Here is a 25,429-nt window from a genome sequence, read left to right as displayed (position 1 = left end):
CATTATTAGCACATATATTATTGTCTATTAGGAATGTGACACACTGCGGGTATAGTTCAAAGTTTTGTTGTGATTAAAAAATAATGCAACTTCATGATAATATTTTTCATATCTAATGAATGAATGAATGAATGAATATTTACATAAGTAAATAAATGTATTTTATTTACTTATTTATTTATTTATTTATTTATTTATTTATTTATTTATTTATTTATTTATTTATTTATTTTATTAATAGTAAGTTTGAAATGAATACAAGTTAATACAATGTGAGATAAATTAGCCCACTTCTGAATTAGTAACACTCGTGCTCAGGAGGGGATTCCAATATAGACAAAAATAAAATTAAAATTGATAGTGAATACAGATTAAAAAGTGTTTAATATGTTTAAAACCAAACTATAAATCTAATAGAAATGTTTTTATATTTTTATTAATTTGGACAGGATTCGTGGTTAAAATCATATTACAATAAAATTTGTTTCATAATGTGGGACCTTGACTCATGCTATGATAAAATGCTGCATTGGTTTTACACTTAGGTTCAGATAAACGCAGAGAATTCATATTTTTAGTTCAATATTTATGTATATTCCTTTCAAAGTTATTCTGATTTTTGTGAAACTATTTTAATAAAATAAAATGATAAATTTGTTTAATGTCGAAAACTTTGAAATGTTTACACTACAATTCAGTTGAGTAATCTTTCTGTTTTTTTTTAACAAATTTTTAATACTTTCTTTTCTAGTAAAATTAACGGATAAAGATTGGATTTGTAAGTTTCACCCCAACCTATAATACCGTTCATAAATATAGATTGAAATAATGCTAAATAAATTATACGTAAAAAGTTAATTGACAAAATATTTCTTAGAACAACAAAGTAATATAATGTTTTACGTAATTTATTACAAATATTATGAATATGATTATTCCATTTTAAATGATTGTCAATAATTATACCTAAGTATTCAACCTCATTAACTTCTTAGTAAGCATTATGATAGAGATATTCCGATAGTCAATGTGATGTAATATAATCTAATTTTATTTAGAGTTCAGTCTAAATGACATATCATAGTTTAAAATCAATAACACTTGCAACAGTAAATGATCATTTTATATTATAACATTGAAATGCAAACGTTTTCGCCCTTGGGCATCATCAGGCATTTGACTCACAATATCTTATACAATTTTTACTATATATTAGCTGTGAAATATGTAACAGGTAATTTAGTATTAGTATTTAATATTTATTTATTTAACCTAGTAGAGATAAGGCCGTCAGGCCTTCTCTATGTTTACAATCTTATGTATTTAATAAATAACTATTTGCATGGTAAACTCTATGGTAAGTAATAATCTGAAAATTTGAAATTAATACAGATATGAAAATTATATGTAATAAAATTGTAACTAAAATATAATATTGGCCTTATATTTCTTAATTATAAAATTTTAATCATTAAAACAACATAATGAAATCATATGATACCTCTTAAACGTCATAATAGGCCAATATACTTCTGTTAGTTGAATGTTTGTAGTGCGAGTATTGATCTTACTGATTTGGCAATCCATCCAATAATGGAATTGATTCTGTAATATAATTATTATGAGAAAATTTTATTAATATATTTAAATGAAAATTTTAGTTAGTTAAAATATTATGGGTTATTTAATTTGAAATACAATTTAGTTCATATATACTGCATTAGGTTATATGTAGAAAACATTTTGGACTATCTTATAATAAATATATCAAATAAATTAACTATTTTTTTAAAGAAAATATATCCATAGCACATAAACCAGACGACAAACTTAATAACAATTTAAATAACAGACTCCAAAAATCCAAAAAATTAAATAATAATAATGGCATTTATAGTTTGGAATGTTACACTTGCAAACAAAAATACATTGGTCAAACCAAAAGGAACTTCAAAATTAGATAAAATGAACATATAGCTGACTTCAAACACAATAGAAGAAATCCACATATGCCACTCACCTAATTGAAACAGGACGTGAATTGGGTCGTCTCCCGGAAACATAAAAAATTCGGAAATCTGGATTAGACAGAAAATTGATAAATTCGGCCGAAGAATATTATATTACTAAACAGTTTCTAAAATATAATCGTGTTCTTAATGAAAACCTAGTTCATATCCGAAATCCCCTATATAACCTCTAGAAACAGTCCTAATCACAACCTTCAATATTCTTCCGCGTGTGAAATAGTTCATCGTAAATAATCATAGGTCGCGGGCAGGATGCTTGCAACTACGTTAGCCGCAATACTTTGTAAGTTTGTTCATACAATTTTCATAGTTTTTTCAATCAACATTTCATACATTCTGATATGTTACGTCTTGTTACAGATAAACCCAGTTCTTCAAATTCATTTTAATACAAATACAAAGAAGGTCTATACATATAACCTAATGCAGTATATATGAACTTAGTTGTGAGTATTCCAAATTAAATTACCAATAATGTTTTTTTATTTAAATAAAATTTTCATTTAAATATATTAGTTTTATTTGCTCATAATAATTATATTAGAGAATCAATTCCATTATTGGATGGATTGCCAACTCAGTGAGATCAATACTCGCACTACAAACACTCAACTAACAGAAGTATATTCGCCTATTATGAAGTTTAAGAGGAACCATATGATTTCATTATGTTGTTTTAATGATTACAATTTTATAATTAAGAAATATAAAACCAATATTACATTTTAGTTACAATTTTATTACATTTAATTTTAATATTTGTATGCATTTCAAATTTTCAGATTGTTATTTACCATAGAGTTTACCATGCAAATAGTTATTTATTAAATACACAAGATTGTAAACATAAATTACCTGTTACATATTTCACAGCTAATATATAGTAAAAATTGTATAAGATATTGTGAGTCAAATGCCTGATGATGCCCAAGGGCGAAAACGTTTGCATTTCAATGTTATAATATAAAATGATCATATTTTACTGTTGTAAGTGTTATTGATTTTAATCTATGATATGTCATTTAGCCTGAAATCTAAATAAAATTAGATTATATTACTCATTAACTTCATTAATAACTGAACAATTGCAATTTATAACGGAACAGTCAAAATTATGCATTTTAATTTTTAGTGTAGATGAAATTGGTATATTACCGTTATTATTCAAAGAAAATGTAATCACTATGGTTTTATCTTCATTAATTACAAGTGAATTTAAATCGAACCATTTTTTGATTAACTTTAAGCCGCAATTTGCATTATAATAAGCATCAGTCGAAGTTTTTGCACTAAAAAGTAAAACAGTATCATCAGCATACGAATATAAATCACCTTCATATTCTTTAAGGTCTATCATTAAAAGGTCATTAATACTTACTTACTTTTAAGGAACCCGGAGGTTCATTGCCGCCCTCACAAAAGCCGCCATTGGTCCCTTACTTACTTACTTACTTACTTACAAATGGCTTTTAAGGAACCCGAAGGTTCATTGCCGCCCTCACATAAGCCCGCCAGCGGTCCCTATCCTGTGCAAGATTAATCCAGTCTCTATCATCATACCCCACCTCCCTCAAATCCATTTTAATATTATCCTCCCATCTACGTCTCGGCCTACCTAAAGGTCTTTTTCCCTCCGGTCTCCCAACTAACACTCTATATGCATTTCTGGATTCGCCCATACGTGCTACATGCCCTGCCCATCTCAAACGTCTCGATTTTATGTTCCTAATTATGTCAGGTGAAGAATACAATGCGTGCAGTTCTGTGTTGTGTAACTTTCTCCATTCTCCTGTAACTTCATCCCGCTTGGCCCTAAATATTTTCCTAAGCACCTTATTCTCAAACACCCTGAACCTATGTTCCTCTCTCAGAGTGAGAGTCCAAGTTTCACAACCATACAGAACAACCGGTAATATAACTGTTTTATAAATTCTAACTTTCAGATTTTTGGACAGCAGACTGGATGATAAGAGCTTCTCAACCGAATAATAACACGCATTTCCCATATTTATTCTGCGTTTAATTTCCTCCCGAGTGTCATTTATATTTGTTACTGTTGCTCCAAGATATTTGAATTTTTCCACCTCTTCGAAGGATAATTCTCCAATTTTTATATTTCCATTTCGTACAATATTCTGGTCACGAGACATAATCATATACTTTGTCTTTTCGGGATTTACTTCCAAACCGATCGCTCTACTTGCTTCAAGTAAAATTTCCGTGTTTTCCCTAATCGTTTGTGTATTTTCTCCTAACATATTCACGTCATCCGCATAGACAAGAAGCTGATGTAACCCGTTCAATTCCAAACCCTGCCTGTTATCCTGAACTTTCCTAATGGCATATTCTAGAGCGAAGTTAAAAAGTAAAGGTGATAGTGCATCTCCCTGCTTTAGCCCGCAGTGAATTGGAAAAGCATCAGATAGAAACTGACCTATACGGACTCTGCTGTATGTTTCACTGAGACACATTTTAATTAATCGAACTAGTTTCTTGGGAATACCAAATTCAATAAGAATATCATATAATACTTCCCTCTTAACCGAGTCATAAGCCTTTTTGAAATCTATGAATAACTGATGTACTGTACCCTTATACTCCCATTTTTTCTCCATTATCTGTCGAATACAAAAATTCTGATCAATAGTCGATCTATTACGCCGAAAACCGCACTGATGATCCCCAATAATTTCATCTACGTACGGAGTTAATCTTCTCAAAAGAATATTGGACAAAATTTTGTACGACGTCAACAAAAGTGATATATCTCGAAAGTTACCACAGTTGGTTTTGTCCCCCTTTTTAAAAATAGGTACAATTATGGACTCCTTCCACTGTTCTGGTACAATTTCCTTTTCCCAAATAGCAAGTACAAGTTTATAAATTTCGCTATATAATGCACTCCCACCCTCTTGTATTAATTCTGCGCCATTGGTCCCTACCCTGAGAAAAATTAATCCAGTCTGTATCATCATATCCAACCTCCCTCAAATCCATTTTAATATTATCTTCCCAACTACTTCTCGGCCACCCCAAAGGTCTTCTTCCCTCCGGCCTCCCAACTAACACTCCATATGCATTTCTGGATTCGCCCATACCTGCTATATGCCCTGCCCATCTCAAACGTCTTTACAGTATCAAAAGCCTTTCTCATATCCAAAAATATACCAACACACTTAAAACCTTGATCAAGTACCTTAATAATTTTTTTTAGTAACATTGAAAATAGCATTCTCTGTACTACAGTTTTTTCTAAATCCAAATTGTTTTTCACTTAATATATTCTGCTTATTTAAATAATCCATTATTCTATTTTTAATGCATTTTTTCAAATACTTTAGAAAAACAAGAAAGCAAACATATAGATCTATAATTATTCATAATCATTTTATCACCATATTTAAAAATTGGTTTTATGATACCAATTTTAAATTTGTCAGGAAATTTGGGATGAAAGAAATGCAAATTAAATATATGTACAAGCAGTATAGTAATATAAATTATTTGCAATTTTATCAACTTTGCATTAAACATATCAAAATCACATGATGTGTTGTCCTTCAAGTTTTAGCTAATTTTAATTAATTCTTTTATTGTAACAGGGTTAAGTTGCATACAGGAATTTATTTTAATAAAGTTATTAGATAAATTAATTTTATTATACAAACTGTTATTATTATTATTATTATTATTATTATTATTATTATTATTATTATTATTAGAAGAAATAATTTCCGCACCTGTAGTAGAAAAGTAATAATTAAATTCAGTAGCAATATTTTTAGAATCATTGATAACTAATCCATCATGAGTGTATGAGCCGTTCAGAGCAGAAGTGGTGTAAGTCAAAAATTTGTAATGAGGTTAAAGTAAACAATCTGTAAAATACAGCGCAAAGTAGCAATTAATATTCAGTGTATTTAAACTATTAGTAGTCAGTGAATAGCAAGAAGGACATATTAATTGCTACTTTGCGCTGTATTTTACAGAATTTTTACTTTAAACCTCATTACCCAATTTTGACTTACACCACTTTAGCTCTGAACGGCTCATATATTTCTTTAATTTTATCATGAACCTTAGTTCGAATGTTAGAAGCTTCTTTAATAGTTTGCCAAAATATGTTAGGATTGTGTTCACAGTTTTATAATTTATTAGAATAACATTCAATCTTCAACGTTTTTATTAAGTTTGTGAATAAATAACTGCATAAGTAAATAAATAAGTAAATAAATACATACATAAGTGAATAAATAAATACTTAAGTAAATAAATGAAAGAAATTAAATTAGTGATTTCCCTCACAGATTTCAGAATATAGACAATATAATAATTACAGTAGATCAATTAATTAGAAATCTTATTTGATTTAGTCAACTTAGAATAACTTAAATCCAATAACTAACAATATAGAAAATATAGTTCATAAAAACATGTGTATATTAGAAAATGAATCAATAAACATTCATTAATAACAATATTATGGCGAAGTAAGACCGGATGAAAGAGAAATGTAAACAAATAGAGGATCTAGAGGATTTAATAATAATAATAATAATAATAATAATAATAATAATAATAATAATAATAATAATAATAATAATAATAATAATTGCTTTATTTAAGCTGGCAGAGTTAAGGCGGTATGGCCTTCTCTTACTCACAACCAGGATTATAACTTGCTTACACAGTTGAACATACAACTGCATCGGATTTAATGTAGCTAGAACTAAAAAGTTTGGACTTCACAAATAAGGAAAGCGAAACCATGTGGTTGATAGAGGATGAAATCGGAAATGAAATAACAGACAAACCAGGAATACTGAACAGATGGACAAAATGTGTAGAAGAGTTATATGGGACAGAGAATCGTCCAGTTGACTTGGCTATAGAAGACGAAACAGCTGTATCAGAAGACGAAAAGGATTTTCAATTTCAAAGGAAGCAGTTGAACTAATCCTTATGGAAATGAAGAATGGGAAAGCTACAGGAGTTTATGGAATCGCCATTGAATTAGTTAAATGCTTGGGTGAAGACAAGAAGGACATTCTATGACTATGCAACGAAATATATGAGGAAGTCGACTGCCCTGTAGATTTTACGGAGACAGTGTTGATTCCAATACCGAAGAAAAATGATGCCAAGAAATGTAACGAGTTCAGGGCTATCAGCTTGATATCGCACTCGGCGAATATTATTTTGCAAATACTAAATCGACGTTTATGTTCTAAGATGGGAGAACAGTTGAAAGAAGAAGAGCAGTTTGGCTTCAAGAAGGGTAAAGATTCGAGAGATGCAATTGGACTGCTACGAGTAATCGGCGAAAGATACCTAGAAAGAATAAAGAACTGTATATAATATTTTTGTGGACATAGAAAAGGCGTTTAACGGAGTGAATAGGATTAAACTGATGGGAATCCTAAAGAAAATTGGCGTGAATTGGAAAGAGAGGAGGCTGTTCAATAACCTTTATATGAAACAACGAATAAAAGTCAAGATAGGGGAAGAAATGTCAGAAGAAAGTGTAATAGGGAGAAGAGTACGTCAAAGATGCCTTTATCACCTACCCTGTTCCAGACCTATTTGGAGGAATTGTTTTCAGAACATGGGAGGAGTGATCGTAGGAAGAAGAACAATAAAGCGCATAAGATTTGCTGATGATATGGCGTTGTTAGCAGAAGAGGAGATGATACTAAGGGATAAGCTACTGAAGCTAAATGACAGCTTGAGCAGCATGGAATGAAGATAAATGCCAACAAGACGAAGACGATGGTCATAGGAAGAAAAGGAAAGAAAGTAAAGTTGCGAACTCTAAATGAGGCATTATAGCAAATGGACAGCTTCAAATACTTGTGGTGTACTATAAGCAGTAACACGAGCTGCTGCCAAGAAGTCAAAAGGGGCATAGGAATAGTAAAATAAGCTTTTAATAGAAAAAGGAGCATCTTGTGCCGACCTCTGGAAAAAGAATTATGGAACAGACTAATGAAATCCTTTGTGTGGAGTGTAGTATTGTGTAGGGCAGAAAAATGAACATAACGACGAAGTGAAGAGAAGCGACATAAAGCATTTGAAATATGGATATGGAGAGGATGGAGTGTGTGAAATGGACAGACATTATAAGAAACGAAGCTATGATGGAAAGAGTGACTGAAGAAATAATGATGATGAAAATGATCAGGAAGAGGAAAGGGAATTGGTTGGGTCACTGGTTGAGAAGAAACTGCCTTCTGAAGGGTGCACTGGAAGGAATGGTGAACGTGAGAAGAGTTCGAGGCAAAAGAAGATATCAGATAATAGACGACATTAAGATATATGAATCATATGCGGAGACTGAAAGCGAAGCAGAAAATAGGGAAGAGTAGAGAATGCTGAATTTGCAGTGAAAGACCTGCACTTGGACAGAACGCTATGAATTAATTAATTAATTAATAAGGTTGCATAATTAATCAACAAATCGAAATAAGAAAAATAAAAAAAAATTACAGTAAAACTTATAGAGAAAATGAAACAAATGAAATTGTCAAAGAGACTACAATTTGAAACAGGAACATTTCTTATATATTAACCAAACATTTAAAGACAAAACAAGAAGAATATAACCTAACTTTCATCAAATCAGACAAAGAAAATTACACAGCAATCCTACACAAACAAGGTATATAAAATAAAATAGAAACATATTTCAAGGAGAACAACATCACAGAACTATAAAACGACCCCACAACACAGTACCACAATGTAATAAAAACACAATAAACAAAAACAGATACACAATTCCGAACAACAAGGATGATCGACTAAAACCAATCAAACCAGAAACACCCAAACTAACAAACTACCGAAAATACATAAAGAAAAAAATATATACCTATCAGACCATTAGTGAATCACCGAAATGCACCAACACTCAAACTAGCCACATACAGGGACAAAATCATAAGAAACAACATGAAATTCAACCAATACAACCAAAGCTACACTACACATTAGAAATTGAAAGCAACGAATCCATAAATTTACTAGACATCACAATAACAAAAGCTGACAACAATCACACTTTCAAAACCTACAGGAAACCAACAACAACACACATACACAACACATCCAATCATCAAACAACACAAACAAGCTGCATTTCGAGCAATGGTATACAAACTACTCAACATACCAATGAGCCAACAAGACTACAAATAAGAGTTAAACACAATCAAATACATAGCATACGAAAACGGATGCAATCCTAACATAATATACAGCGTAATAAGACAAACCAGAATTACAAAAAAATTATAGGAATACAACACAAACACAAGAACGCAAAAAATACATCATACTAACATACGAAAGCAAAAACACACACGAGATTGCAACCTCATTCAAGAAATTAAATGACATTACATACAGAACACAAAACACTCTACAAAAGCATCTAAACACACAAACAACACAAACAAACAAATACAACCACACAGATGTATACAAACTCGAATGCAATACCTGCAACAACTTCTACATAGGATAGACAGGTAGATCATTTCAAACACGTTACAAAGAACACATCACAGCCATTACCAAATCACAAAACACTTCTACACATGCAGAACACATCACAAATGCCAACCACACCTACAGCAAAGTAAACACAGACATGGAAATTCTACATCTCCAACCGAAAAACCAGAAACTAAACACACTATCACAATACGAAATATACAGACACACAAAAACCCACTGCACCAAATCCTCAACACACAACTCAATTTCAGAACACAATTTTTGACTCCACATTACACTACACAAACACACTCCCATAGGAAACGCAATCAGAAGGCGCGAAGACCACCCAGTTCTAAGGATAGCCCGCAGGCTGAAACTAGTCAACAAGGTACCGTAACCTAGTATTTAACACGTGAAGGAAATATAAACTTTATATTCCCAATAAAAATGTTCTATGTATATTTGTCAAATATACATATTACTTATTACATATTACATACTTAGAAGACCATCGATTTAACGATTTGACGTATATCCAAATACTAATACCAGTTTAATATAGACCTTACTGGGCCTGCAGCCTATTCCATCCAGAAATTAGGAGTCTTCCTATTTCTTTTTCGGTCTTCCAAGCTATCTCTTTCCCTCCACAGTTAAATTATCCCCTGATACGCGTATTCTATCCAGTACCATGCGGGATACATGTTGATTCCATTCAGTTCATCGTCTATCCACCCAGTCACCTATTGTTTGGATATTTAACTGTCTTTTATTCTCTTCACTTTTAACCTTGTCCTTTCTAGTTTTATGCACGATTTTCCTTAAAATATTAATTTCATTTGTCTCTAAAATCCATTTCGTTCTACAAGTATCCGCTCTTGTCTCAGAAGCATAGGTCGATATTGGGCGTATTATTGCTTTATAGATTCTTGACTTAGTAGTAAGTATATATTTTTCCATATATCATCCATGGAGCGCGCTATTCTCGCTGATTTATTGGCCTGATGTACGACTTCATTCTGCAATGCTCCCAAACTGGTTAACTCAACACCTAGGTATTTTATTGCCATAATTTGTTCAATCATTTTGTTTTCTAGTTCTAACTTGCATCTTCAGTGGCGTTTACTTATAGTCATAGATTTGGTTTTTGTTAGTGATATTTTCATATTGTACTCTCGACAACCAAAATAGAATGTATATAATAATCTCTGCAAGTCATCCTCAGTATCCGCCACCATCAACGTAGCATATAATATTAAGGTCTTTATCACCCAATCTGTATTCGTCTTTAGGTCTGATGTCTTTTATAATTTCGTTCATTATTAAATTGAACAGTAGTGGAATTAAGGAATTTCCTTGACTGGTATTTTTTCGGACAATTTCCGTCCACTTTTATCCTGTTAAAATTGACGTTAAAAATGACACTAATAAGTAAAATCAAACCTTTCAGCACATTATTCTATTCTAAATTATTTATAGATCTTTAAGTACACGAGAAAGTTGTACGAACTATATCATCGTAGAGAAAATTAAAATCTACTATAAATACAGAAAATAAAACGCCGAAAATTGCAGAAAATAATTACAATCCTGAAGGAAGTTAAAGCAGATGTCAAATAAGAAGCGATATAAAATCTTTCATGAAAGATTTTATGGTACCTGAAGCTTAGAGGTAAAAAGCATAAAACGACCCGACGTGTGTGTAGTCGATTTGACATTGGGTGTTGTGAACTTCTTACCTTCTCGTCTTTCTTGCAGACGAAATTTACTCGTTCGAAGCTGACTATTTCTGCTCCCCTACCCATCATTGTACTATACCATGATAAGGAGCTTCTGACCGATAAACAAGCCCGTAAGGACAAGTATGCACTAATGTAGTTAATTAATGAATTCATCAACCATCTGCACATTTCGAAGGCGCTACTTATGCCTTGGCTATGGTGTTTGTAATTACAACGTAAGTCTCGCTCTCCTGGTCACGTTTACAGCACCAAAGCTACATTCGTATTCCTTCCAAGCATATGGATTTGTAATTCTCTCTCGTGCATAAATAGTAGTAAAATTTCGTGTGCTCGAAATGTCAAAGAAAATAACTTGAAATATTCTATAGGTAATCTCTTTAGGTACGTAATGTCCGAAAAACTGATTTAAATGCAATGTTAAATTAAACCTATATAACTACAGAAGATGCTGTTTTTAAAGTTTTAAAGAATCTTAGTCATGTTTCTGTATCGTCCGATCAGGAAGAGATCTTTGAGTCTTTCAATGAAACGATGGGTTGAAAATTCAAATATGAGATCGTAACAGACCATAGGACCTAATACTTGAAGAGAATGAGGAGAAGGAGAAGAATACTGAAGCCAGACATCTTAATTTATAATTCCATCTTATGGAGAAAGAAGAATCAAATTAATGTATGTTGATCTTTATACAGAGTGATTCACGAGGATTTAACGCCACTTACGGAGCTTATTTCCGAAAAAATTCTAAGCAAAAGATGTTAAAGAAACATGTGTCCTAATCTCAATATTTTCAGAGTTACACTAATTTGAATATGTTAGTTAAATATTTTTTTCTTTAGATTTAAGGATAAAAGAATATTACAAATAGAGAATGAACTATTTACAATATAATTTTTTATTGGCTAGTATTCTGAAGCTAAAATGTGTTAAGTGCTTTGTACACATTTTGTTTTTCAATTTTTAACTAAAGATTACATCTTTCTTAAGCAAATATTACAACAAATGTTATAAATCATACGATTTAGGGAACTTGATTCTTTACAATTTAATTCTGCATCCCAATGTACAGTGTTATAGAATGTAAGATAATATTTGCAAGATTTCTCGATAAACCTCTTTATATAAACACAAATAATTTTATAGGTTTTTATCTAAAGATGGAGATTTTAATTCAAGTTCATATTTCGCATATGGAACTTTTTAAATTCCATTTGTTTAATAATCTTACACAGTTCATATAGACACATTACTGATGCGTTTTTTAAACCACCACCACCACCGCCACCACCACCACCACCACCACCACCACCAACAACAACAACAACAACAACAAAAATATGGGCATTTTAGAACTAGTGACAAATAATCTCTCAATAAAGGATCACTTTATTTTCTGAAGAGTAATCTGACCGAAGGGTGGAATTGCATACACTAAATCCCCAACAAAAAATAAACTTAATAAATATATTTTTCTTTAAATAAATTTTCCTTTATGCGAAATTATACGTTTTATTTGCTGGCTGTCCGACGTAATCCAATAACATCGATTAAAATTTTTTAATTTTATTTCATTATATCGCTATTCTGTGCTTCTAAATTTTTTAAATGCAGATTCATGAATTTGTTACTAAAATTAGCCAGCTGCGCAGCTCAAAACGATGGTGTATTTGCCTGTTGATCCGGAGTTGCACTTGGACGTGGTTCGATTCCCGTTTGGGCTAATTATCTAGTTAGGTTTTTCCGATGTTTTCCCCAACCGTGACGCGAATGTTAGGTAATCTATAGCGAATCCCCAATCTCATCCCCCAATACTATCTCACTATCACAATTCAATTAAAGCTGAACTCTTTTCACGTACACCATTTCTTCCAATGAATCCTTCAGTAGGCAGTTTCTTCTCAACCAGTGACACACCCAATTCCTTTTCCTCTCCCTGATCAGTTCCAGGATCATTCTTTCTTCATCCACTCGTGACAACACAGCTAGTCTGTCTGTCCACTTCACACGTTCTATTCTTCTCCATATCCACATTCAAAATTCTTCTATTCGATTCTCTTCACGTTGCCGTAATTTGCATGTTTCTGCCTCTATAGAAAGTCCCACTCCATACAAAGCACTTTACTGATCTCTTGTTGTTCAGTCAACTGTCCGAGACAGATCTGAACCTCACACGTGATACCAAGAAGACACCACTTATGAGGCAACTAGGCCAAAAAATAATGGGGTAGGGTGGCCAGTTCCTTTTTCCCTCCATTGCATACATCGCCGTCTAGCTATATACTACACTAATCAGAGTTCAGATGTATACAAACAATTTTTCTTCCTCTGACACATATGTTACCGTCAAATGACATGTACTGCCTGATAATAGAAGTAGACTACATATCAGCCAGAATATCAATCCCAGATAACTAGCCTCTTCCTTAGTTTTTTCCATAGGTACACAAAGTTTCTCCTTTTTTTATTAAAAGCTTCCTTGGTCATTGCTATCCTTCTTTTGACTTCCTGGCAGCAGGTTACGTTTCTGCTTATAATACACCCCGACCTATATGAGTAAGAATTTTCTGTCTTCATCACGTTCTCTGTCTTGAAGTATTTAGACTAAACATGATTCATATATCAAGAATTTAAATTACTTTGTTATTATTATTATTATTATTATTATTATTATTATTATTATTATTATTATTATTATTTTCCTTTGTGGCAATTTAACTTACAAAATACGACAGACATAACGGAAACTCTGTCACATGTGTTGGCAGAGTACTGGTTTACTATGACTCGAACTCGGGTTAGAATCCCGGTGATGACTGATGCCCGGTTGCTTCAATCTTGTTTAAAATGCTTTAATAGTTAACCGTGGTAATATCGTTATCACGTTTAAGGAGGATATCTGTTGCACCATTACTTATCAAGATTTCTTTACCGTAGTTACTTGGCGGGCGGTCATCTTGCTGTTATTTGTATTCGCAGCAATTGAAACGCAGTATTCTGGTGGCAGTGATTGAAGGCGTTATTCTTTTGTCTGCCGAATTTGTGTAAACAGTAAAAGCCCATTCGCAATGAAAATTACACATAACCGAAGCGTTAACTTAAGAATGTAAACGTTATGGTAAAACCACATCATTCATGATGGGGACATAAACATAACCGCAAAGATAATTGGTAACCATGGAAACATAACAACGAAGCCATTTCCTCATATTCTGTCGTATATTTCAGCGCTCCACGATTGTGTACTGTTTGCAAATCATGTACTAAGCATAACATGAAAGTTTGGAGTTCGCAAACTTTCATGTTAACGCCTAACGGCAATGTTAATGCCAGTGTTTATTTTAGGTTATGTTTAATTTTCATTGTGAATGGCCTTAAGCCTCAGCTCTTCCGTTTTGTTACATTTTCGTTAAATTTAGCCTCTATTACGGAAGGAAATCGAGTAAGAGCACCGAACTTCAGTAAATATGAAGTGAAAATACTCATCGAGATTGTAGATAAACATACACATTTAATAGAAAATAAGACGGACGGCGTTTTACTAAAAGAAAAGAACGCAACTTAGCGAAAAATTGCAGAAGAATTCGGTCATCTTCCTTGTAAGTTATTAATTTATATCACCAACTTATGACCTGGCTGGAAACCCGAGAAAATTTTGAGTTAATTTATATTTATTTGTATGTAATTATGTATTTATTTTCCTGTAGGATTGTAGAACTGATGTTATAACTTTACAGTTAGAGGATAGGCCTACTTCGTCACTACACAGGTACAATTAGTTTAATGCATATTGTAGGCCTACAAGTAGTCGAAATCACAGCTGTATGCCTACCTACTTTTTAGTCATGTATTTAAGTGCTGGGTTTGGATAAATTTCAGAACACGGATACCGCCCTTTCCCTTTACTCCAAAATTCCAACGTTGTGCACACAAAATAAATTATTGGCATTGAAAAGTGCCTTTTCGTAAGTATGATGATGTGCATTCGACAAACACAGTTAATTGTAATCTAATACTAATAATAAGGCCTGACGGCCTTATCTCTACCAGGTTAAATAAATAAATACAATACTAAATAATTGTTGCTTCAATTGTTGTCAGTGAGGTATCCGTATACTGAAATTACTATGTAGACTTACTATGCCTATGACAAGCGAAATAGTGGAAAAGGCGTTTTTTCCCCCCCCCTTTCTTCTTGTGCTACCATCTGTTGTTTCGGTCAACAATGATCAATTACGCATTTCCTGAAATTCTTTGAGCTTTTTTCTCTAATGACACCGGTATGAATTTCGTAAAATTCATAGTGACAATTATAGTACTTCATAACACCGGAATGCTTCTGCGAACACACTGTATTATGCGGCATACAGTTGCTTTGTCAACATAATTAACGTCGCCGATCACTTGAAGGAAGGATCCTATTGCATAAAGCCAAAGAGCGGTTGGAACGCGATTTCTCGGGGAAATAGGTCTGTTTCTCTGAGTAGAAAACTCAAGTCTTTCACCTATTAATTCTAAAAGCGAAGTCACAGTATCTTTTCGTAATTGAAATCTTTTTTGAAATGCAGAATCATCAAATCTTGAAAGGGATCGCCCCTATCTCTCTGTTTTCTATCTTCGTATTCCAGATATTGCAAATACACAAGATGAGGTGCTAAATCCATATCGACGATTATTCTGATCACAGCTTCTGGATGCACATGGATGCAATCGGCAATGTAGGTATCTAGGAGGACGTGATATATATATCGCAATCTGTATGCACAAAAATTAAAAAGTCGGCTGATGACCGTATTTAAAAGGCTTTTACAATGCTAGTGTTAGCTTCTTAGACGCTCGCCAACGATCGGTAAACTTTTAAACCTGGTTAAATGTCCAGAAACCCTTAAACAGCTTCGTGTAACAGAAATTCTATTTAATCATAGTAAGTTACTAATTTTACGGCGGTAAAGTCGTAACCGAGATTGAAGCAACCCGCCATGAGTGTTACTTGTGGTGGCTAAAGCCAATGTTTCTGAGGATTTTTCTGTAGATCCTTCAGTTCCCCTCCATATTTTCACCTTCACTGTCCATTATAATCATAATCATCACCATTATCATCATCATTTCAACAGTATGCAGGCGAGTCAATAATTTACAAACGGTGTAGTGATCTACATTTTGAATGAGGAGCCTGAAGATACCATTGTTACTTGACAGTATTAGGCCTACTCAGGTGTCAAGGTAATCCATCTGTGTACCAGCGGCACAAGCGAAACAAAGAAGCGGCAGTTGCAAGATGCCTCGATCTCTGCACTCGTGTACCACGGTAGAACACCAGTCCATTGTACGAATCCTTTTTAGGAAAACAGTTCTCAAACCAAAGAATATGAATAAAGACATGCTGCGTCTATATGGTGAACGTTTTATGTCACGTCAAAATGCCTACCATTGAGTACAGATATTCTCTGAAGGGTAGACAAGTATTGGATATCAAGTCGTTCGGCCAGTGGAAATTGTTACGGAAGCAAATATGCAGTAAGTTCGCCAATTTATCCGAGCGGACAGGATGAAGGGGACGATACTGTAGCCAAGATAGTCACAGATAATGTCTTTGTTGCATCATTACTATCCCGAGACAAGGCGTGCATTAATACTCGGATCAAGTTTCAATTGCTGATTCCTTATTGTTCTTGTGCGCACATCGATGAAGGCCTACTGCTACCTAGGGGTGATTCCTTCAGGCGCCTCGTAAAAAATGTAAGTGGCTACTTCAATTTGTAAGTTACTTACTGGCTATATCTCGTATCTACCCAAAACAGTGATGTGTGATGTAGTATTACGGCTGACATGAAGATGGAATCAGTCTACTGAAGCTTAGTATGCTCTCGAGAAATGAAAGGGCACTCTAGTGGGACTTGCTAGGACCCTGAACCTACATGATTCAATCAAGAGATGGCACAGCATAGCTGATTCGAGATATCTTCAAAATTAAAACTGTCATTCGGACTTCAAAATCATTCCTCAGTAAAAGGGGTTAGTAAGGCACAATAAGTCAATTCGAGGTTGCAGTCTTAGGCTTCGGGTTCATCCTTCGTGCGAAGGAAAGCAAAACGGAACCGTTAATTAGAATTTTGAAACTTTCTTGTAAGGTGTGCAGTTGATTGTGCTTGATTCATTTTCTTCGTTAAATATGAGTTTGTTTTCCGTATATACCATATTAAAATGAGGTGAAGTTGATAAGTTTTTTTATGACTTTCTCTTCTTTCGCAATTTTAGTTCCCTTTGTATCGTGTTACCCTAAAAAGAAAAATGTAGTTCCAGAGATAGACATATTCATACTTTTAATTGAAAAGATCGTATCTATGCAAAAGCTATAAATGTGAACAATTTTGTTTTATAATCAAGCATGAAAAGTACATATATGTTGCAGTTATATGTAACACCCCTTACAAGTCACGTACTCACACAATAATTGCATATTGATTTTGTGCCAAGCTGCAGCAATAGCGGACCGGTTCGAATTTCCCATGAGGAAATTCGAGATTTCTCCCCCTATTATAGGATTTTCTTTTGCATCAAGTGGAGGCCTTGTTATGTACTGACCATACTCGTATGATCAGGAAGTGCCGAATCCATGAATGTTTAATTCTGACACATCGTAATGGAATGGAGTTCTCTCTTTGAATACCACGACGGATATTGAGTGCGGCATTCTCAAGTTAGACAGCGGTAGGAAGCTCGATGTTGACAATAGCATGATGATGGAAGTAACGATTGCTTGCGGAAGAATGCAAACAATCTTCAGACAAGCATAAGTGATATGGGATAGATCAACAAGATCCAGGGATAAATAAAGATTTGGAAAATGGAGACGTATCTAGAAATGAGGGTGGCAGATGATAAAGAAAGATAGAAGCAAATGGGTATAGACCTATAGGCAAACATCCATGCGACGTCAAATAAATACGCGACGACAACATCATGTAGCGAGTAAACATTAAATTCAATTTCGCCTGAAACCCCACGATATAGCGCGGAAGAGGCGGGACAGGAAATACAGGAACAAAATTTCATTATTGTCGACTGCGGCAGTTACATATATCGAATGAAATAGAATTTCGTGTTAAAGTTCGGTTTTGCTGCAGTGAACTAAGTTACGTAAATTAGAACTCGGAAAAGATAATTGTACAGTGCGCATACACATGTGGGCGGGTTTATGAGATCTGTTGGGGAAATACAGCATGTTCCCAAAAATGTACCACTTGAAGTACCCAAAAATATTGCATTAATAATGAAATCGAGTGGATAGTCTGTTTGTGTCTTACATATCAAAGTCAAAATGATACCAAGTCATAGACACAATTTGTCTGCATATTACGTCGCGAGTGAATTTATGAAGGTGACTCATACTTTCTGATTATGCCTCTTTTATACATATGTTTCGTAACAATTCAGTTCCTTCTAATACTCGTATATTGCGAATAATACTAAGGAGAGTCAAAAAGAAACCTTAATAACTGTTTTATTAATTGAATGTGTACAATAAAACTACAAATACTTTATCACATTTTAACATAGTCCCAACTACGTCAATGCAAGTGTTTCTGTTATACTATGTTGAAGTGTTTGTAGTCTTATTGTACATATTCTATTAATAAAACAATTATTAAGGTTAATTTTTTACTCTCCCACGTATTAATCGATTTACTTTATTATCTAAAAGACAAACATTAATGAAATAATTTACAAATTGAACTTCCGTTTTATGAAGTAAAGACATTATCTGCAATATCAAAAATAGTTTACTGGAATTAAATATTTTACTAGATATACAAAATGATTTATATGTATGTAGATAATCGATTTCTCATAAAGTTGGATATTGGAGCTATTTGTCTATTGGAATTTTATTTAATGTAATAATTATAATTATAGTATATGAGAATCGACATTTAAATAGAAATTCATGCATTCGTAGTCTTCTGTCCAAAGCAGGTCTTTCACTGCAAGCCTACAATTCTCCAGTCTTTCCCATGAAGGTACAGGAGAATATAGAAAGTTACACAACGCAGAACAGCACGCATTGTATTCTTCACCTGACATAATTAGGAACATTAAATTGAGACGTTGGAGATGGACAGGGCATGTAGCTCGTATGGGCGAATCCAGAAATGCACATAGAGTGTTAGTTGGGAGGCCAGAGGGAAAAAGACCTTTGAGGAGACAGAGACGTATATTGGAGGATAATAATAAAATGGATTTGAGGGAGGTAGAATATGATTGTAGATACTGGATTAATCTTGCTCAGGATAGGGACCGATGGCGGGCTTATGTGAGGGCGGCAATGAACCTCCGGGTTCCTTAAAAGCCATAAGTAAGTAAATTATGATCCATATACCGTGAGTGTATTGTAAGCGGTGTGTTTGGGGTCATTATTTTGCATAAATACAATATAATCCCCATTGTCTAATCCCTGCAGATGCAGATTGGTCTTTAGTATGTTTATATATTGTTGGTGAACTTTGACGCCATCGATAAAATGCAAGGTCCCTACCCCAGAGACACTCATGCCAGCCCCATACCACTACAGAACCAACACAATGTTTCACAGTGGGTTGGAGATTTTGCTTTTGTAGCTCTGTATTCTTCGTCCTCCAGACTTTTCTTCTTCCATCTGAAGAAAAAATATTGAATTTAGATTCGTCAGTAAAAATGATATTGTTCCAAAATTCTTGGGTGGTGTTGATATGTGTTTTACCGAAGTGTACTCGTAGTCTCTTCTTTCTGTTTTTTCGCTTACAAAGCATTTTCGCCGGCTGTTCTCCCATGTAATGTTAGAAGCCTGCTCTATTCTTCTCTTGTCGTGCTTCGTTCTGAACCACTTCATGTGATAGCTATTCAGTTTTGTCCATCTTCAGTTTTACCCTTTCCAAATTCTCTAATGTTCATTCAAGTAGAACGGCGAATATCAGAGTCAGACAAGTGCACAACGGGCTTCGAGCTCGCATATACAGTTCCTCTCGGTCCCAATTTCCCTTGTCAGGAAGGGTTTTCTCGTATCTTTTATATTATTCTCTTCCCATTCATTCATTAAATCCGATCATAACTCTAGAATAATGGAAAAGAACACACCTAGCACCCGAGCTACGCTGTGGCTAAATGATGATATAATAATAATAATAATAATAATAATAATAATAATAATAATAATAATAATAATAATAATAATAATAATTCTGTTTGTGTCTGAGAATTAGCGGTAGCATTTCAATCCTCGGGGCAGGTAGGCTATATTTGAGAATTTCTCTTCCTTTGGTTTAACTGATTGGCCCATTTATCACTGATTTCTACTTACCTTGTATTGTGTTAATTAGATACTATATGGTGCTCGGTGGATGTAGTATTATTTTTAAGAAAGTCTTTGCTTAGGATGCATTTGGAACATCTCATGTTTTATAAATTTTCTTACACACTGTACTTAAAAAAGGAAGGTTGAGACTTAATGTGTACATATTTCACAAAACGAAACTTGCGCCGTTATAGACTCCCACCCCAAGCACAGTGGCTTCGTTATGGGTTTCCTTTGTTTGGCCTCTTGGATCACGTACTTTAAATCCAATGGAGTATGGCTTGCGAGTCTTCCTTCAGTTACTGTGTATCAACGACCTTTGATGTCTACTCGGGAAACTTTCGGGATGGGATTATGCGACCCATTTCCTTGTAGTTGGAGATTACCTGCATGAAGTGTGATGAAAATTGGAGTTTCGATAAGATGTCGTCCTATCTTCGCTCCAATTATGTTTTAAAGCATGAGCTGAGTGTTGCATTTTGAATGAAGGAGCACAATTGCAAACTTAGGTACACTGGTAATAATCGTAACTGTAAAATACTAATAATCTATTAATCTTTCTGTTGGCTTTATCGAGCAGAATTGCTTAATCTACCGGAACGCTTACACACTCAAGACTTATTATATTAAATACTCGCACCGCGTCACAATCTTATCCACATAGCCGACTTTGGTGGTGTAGTGGTTATCATAATTTCCCTACACACGGACCTCAAGTATGTGGTATCTGTTCTTGCCGACGACTCTCTTTTAGGCACATATTGGATGCTGTTTCCATAAGATGAGAAAATAAAGCTGTAGGTCTTACTTTGTAGACTTAGTGCTTGCAAAAATTAATTTTATTCACAAAAATTATGATCACTCGGTTCTCAATATGAATGAATGCCTTTGGTACAAAATGGAAATAATATATTCCGTATATCTAAATAGTCCTCAACTCTTTGCCTATAACGAGAGCTAGAGCGTCCATATGAGAAGTATATCGTCGTTGTTCCTGCAGTAACTCTTATGTGCAAAATATAAAATTTTTCAGTAGGAAGAAAAACACATTTATTCATCCTATGGTAGCCGTACATAGGAAACTGTGAATTCTTACATTTTCAAAACAAAGAAATATAATTATATATAGGAGATTTTATTATTTGCTGTATCACTATTTAAGTTATTTAATAGAACAAAAATCTGAAAATCGATAAATATGTCACATAGGAGGCATTGCAGGAACAACGACGATATATAAATAAAAAAAGTCAATGAAATAGAAACAAGCCGAGAAAAGTGCATTGATTTCCAATCATCTAGTTTAGATATACTAAATTGCAATAGACCGGAGAAATATAATTCAGAAGGCGAAGTATCTTTCTGATGATGATATGGTGATAAGTAAGGATACGAGTATAAAAGCTGAATTTTGACGTTAGGCCACCAATTTTACCTTGATCTTTCACACACATTGATGGGATTTCTAACATGCAATATCTAAGGCGCAAAATATACAAATTTCTGAAGGAAAAAATGTTGAAAATTTTATTTTTCAGAGTACATCAACCTCTGTCGAAATTTAACTAGCTATTTTAGGATCTGTGACAGGAATTGTGTATAATTTGCCGCCAGATATGACACTCTGACCTAGTAAGCCTATTATTATGTCGAATACTACTTAATGTGCAAATCATATTAAATGTGTGTATTAAATATACAGAGTGAGTCAGCCAGGGCTAGACCGGCGTCAGTGAAAAGTCGGATGCGTAGTAACTGCTGCGCCATCGCAGTGATCAGACCTCTTGCTCGCGTACGTTTCGTGTTTAGTTCCGTAAAAACGTTCACACAGTGAGGTTGCAGCGGTATACCGTACATTTAGAGTGCAGTATATTGTCAATTATGGAATAAAGCCTTGAACAACGACTGTTTATTTATGACAACTTTGTGAAATACGAATCTTGGAGAACAGTTGTTGTAACAAAACTTCAGTCAGTCATTCCCTGATTCGCCAGAGCCTTCTAAAGCAATGGTTTACAATTTAGTGATGAAATTTCGTACAACTGGATCAGTATTGGATAAGAAACGAACATGTGTGAAGCGTGTTCTCTCTGAGGAGATGTTAGATGAAATTGTCCACTGACTACGCCATCATCCCGCTGTGTAGCTCAGTAGGTAGGGGTGTCACAGTCTTCAGTGATAAGAGATACGAAACAATTAAAATCAAAACCTTACAAAATTCATGTAGTTCAGATGTTAACGGAACCCGATTATTAGAGCAGATTTAGGTTTTTCGTGTGATTCCAACAGTCTGTGCATGATGGACTACTTAACCCCACCTTAATTTTTCATGACGAAGCATGGTTCGACCTCAGTGGTTAAAAGTAAAGTTTACGCGAATAACCCATATTCACTTGAGGAATTCAAACAAAATATCCGACACGAAATTCGAGCCATTTCGGAGAACGAACTGCGGCGAGTTGCTGGACGTGTCTCCAGGAGATGTGCAACCTGCCATATATCACAAGGACGTCATTTCGAACATGAATTGTGAATTCGGTAGTACATCATTACGCAGTACTAACCGGAAAAGCTCGGAACGAATCCTCCGCATATGATAGCGTCGTTACGTATGAATCAGTCGCCGTGAGTGCGGTTAGAAGTCTAGCCCTGGCTGGTTCACCCTGTATGTGCGTTTACTTGGGATTGATAATACTCCTGATTCACAGATAGAGTGGAAGAGCATTTGAATTGGGAGGTAAAATGTGATTTAAGTTCTCTTCACAAGGCATGCAAGTGTACGTTGGTCATGTTTCTGTTCTGTGTTATGAAATGTAGTGGTCTTGAATAATGGAAACACGCGATCTAGGAGTGCGGTGTAACTTTGATTTATAATTTTCTCAGTAATTATAACTGAGTGGGATGAATTCATTTCTTGCTAATATAAGCCAGTATATTAATAATGACTAATATCTCTATCTTTAAGAATCTATTTCCTAAGATAAAAACACAAAATATTCCTCGAAATGCATGATATTGAATCGAATTTCTTATTAATATTATATTTTATTTTACTAATATTGTTACCATTACCACTGTCATCGGTACTACTATTGTTAATTCCATAATGTAGCCATAGGTTCTTCAGTCTAACGTCACTATTGGACATGATCAATGATCTCGCCTCTTACTTTTTCATCCATGAAATGTTCTTCATAGTTTTTCCGATTTCATTTATTCGTATGCTAACAGATCTGTAGCGCTCATTTCGCCACAAAAGAATCCATTCTTTGACACTATGAACACTTATATTATTTTTATTGACATGACAGAGACGTTAAGCTGTGATTTTTTTTTCTGTAAAATACATTCACTAATCCTAATCTTTCTTGTATTTCTATTATATAATTTAAAAATCAATTTCTGAAGTTCAAATGTATGTGTGCGGATGAAATAAATTAAAATTAAGTAAAAATAACCCAGATAATTTCATGTGGGCAAGGGCTTCTTTCCCTAATACAAAGATAGCTAGATTATGCGATACCAATCTTCATTTTTCCACCGTGATTTTCCTTTCCCAGATTGTCCTTATTTTGGCTTTCGTTGTCCATCTATTTCCGTAGGGTGAATCGGGTCAGAAAAGTGAAATCTCTTAATTATAAAACACATATTCATAACCAACGTTGTTTATTGTACGCAGTTACAAACTATGCACTTCAACCTGTACGTATCACTAGTTAAGATTGCACAAATACTATTTAGAGTCTTTTAATCTGCAGTTAGTAAAGCTCTGCATGACCTTTCTCTAGTTGGGTGAATCGGGTCAAAGTAGTGGTTGAATAGGGTCAGTTGAAAAGTACACATATCACTTACGAACAAGGCATCTTCAACAAACAAATTTCTTCCTTCCCTCTGCCCCAACACATTTCTCATGATACCATTCCCTTCCTTTTCCTTGGCACTGAATCCAGTCCACCAAGACAAACAGATAAAGCATCACTGTATTGGACCTTGCATAGTCCACATGATGTATTGTTTTCTTCTTCTTCGCTGGTTTCTGATTACTCACATGGTGATGACGATGATGTGGTTAATTCTGGATTGTCTTGTTGGTGTTTCCTTTTGCAGGACTCTGGTTCACATCAGGAACTTTTCCTCGTTGATCCACCATGATTCTGTCATTGTTGCTAGAGATCTAGTCGGCAAACCATCTCCGAATTCAGGTGGATGCTTCTAACCTTTAAAAATGACCATACGAGGAATGAAGTTTCCTATGGGATTAGCGCAAGCTAAGATGGTGACAAGCTCTCATTTTTCTACACACGTCTGGGCTTATACCGTTCTGCTTCCTTTCTCAGCGAATGCCTTCCTTGTTGGTTTATTGTTTAACGGAAAACCAGATTCGTCCGCATTCTAAATCATCTGCGGTTTGTCCATCAAGTCAAATTCTTCATTGGTCTTCCTCAACAATGAAAAATACTCCATCACATCTTCTTTATTAAGATCAATGCAACGAGCTGAAGAAAGTCCTTCCGCTTTTCTCAAAGAAATATGTGGGTTTCTTTCCATGAATTTTATTAGCCATGCTTCACCAGCCATTTGCTTTGCTTCAGAGAAGTTATGCTTTACTTTATTGGATTCATAGGCAGCTTTACGCACATCGTTTGAGTCCAATAGAAAGCAACAGGCAGAGAGTCTCAATATTCTAGAAACAAATTCTTTTTCCTGGTCTTTATTAAATACAGTTTGCCAACCCTTCAATTTTTCTGAAAGATCGTTCCGACTTTGGAGTCTTCTCTGATGGCAGGAATGAGGAACTCCAAATAATTTCTCTGCATGGCGCTGGCTTC

This window comes from Periplaneta americana, chromosome 4 (assembly GCF_040183065.1).
Source record: "Periplaneta americana isolate PAMFEO1 chromosome 4, P.americana_PAMFEO1_priV1, whole genome shotgun sequence".
NCBI lineage: Eukaryota > Metazoa > Arthropoda > Insecta > Blattodea > Blattidae > Periplaneta > Periplaneta americana.
Note: the sequence above shows the minus strand (reverse complement) of the source record.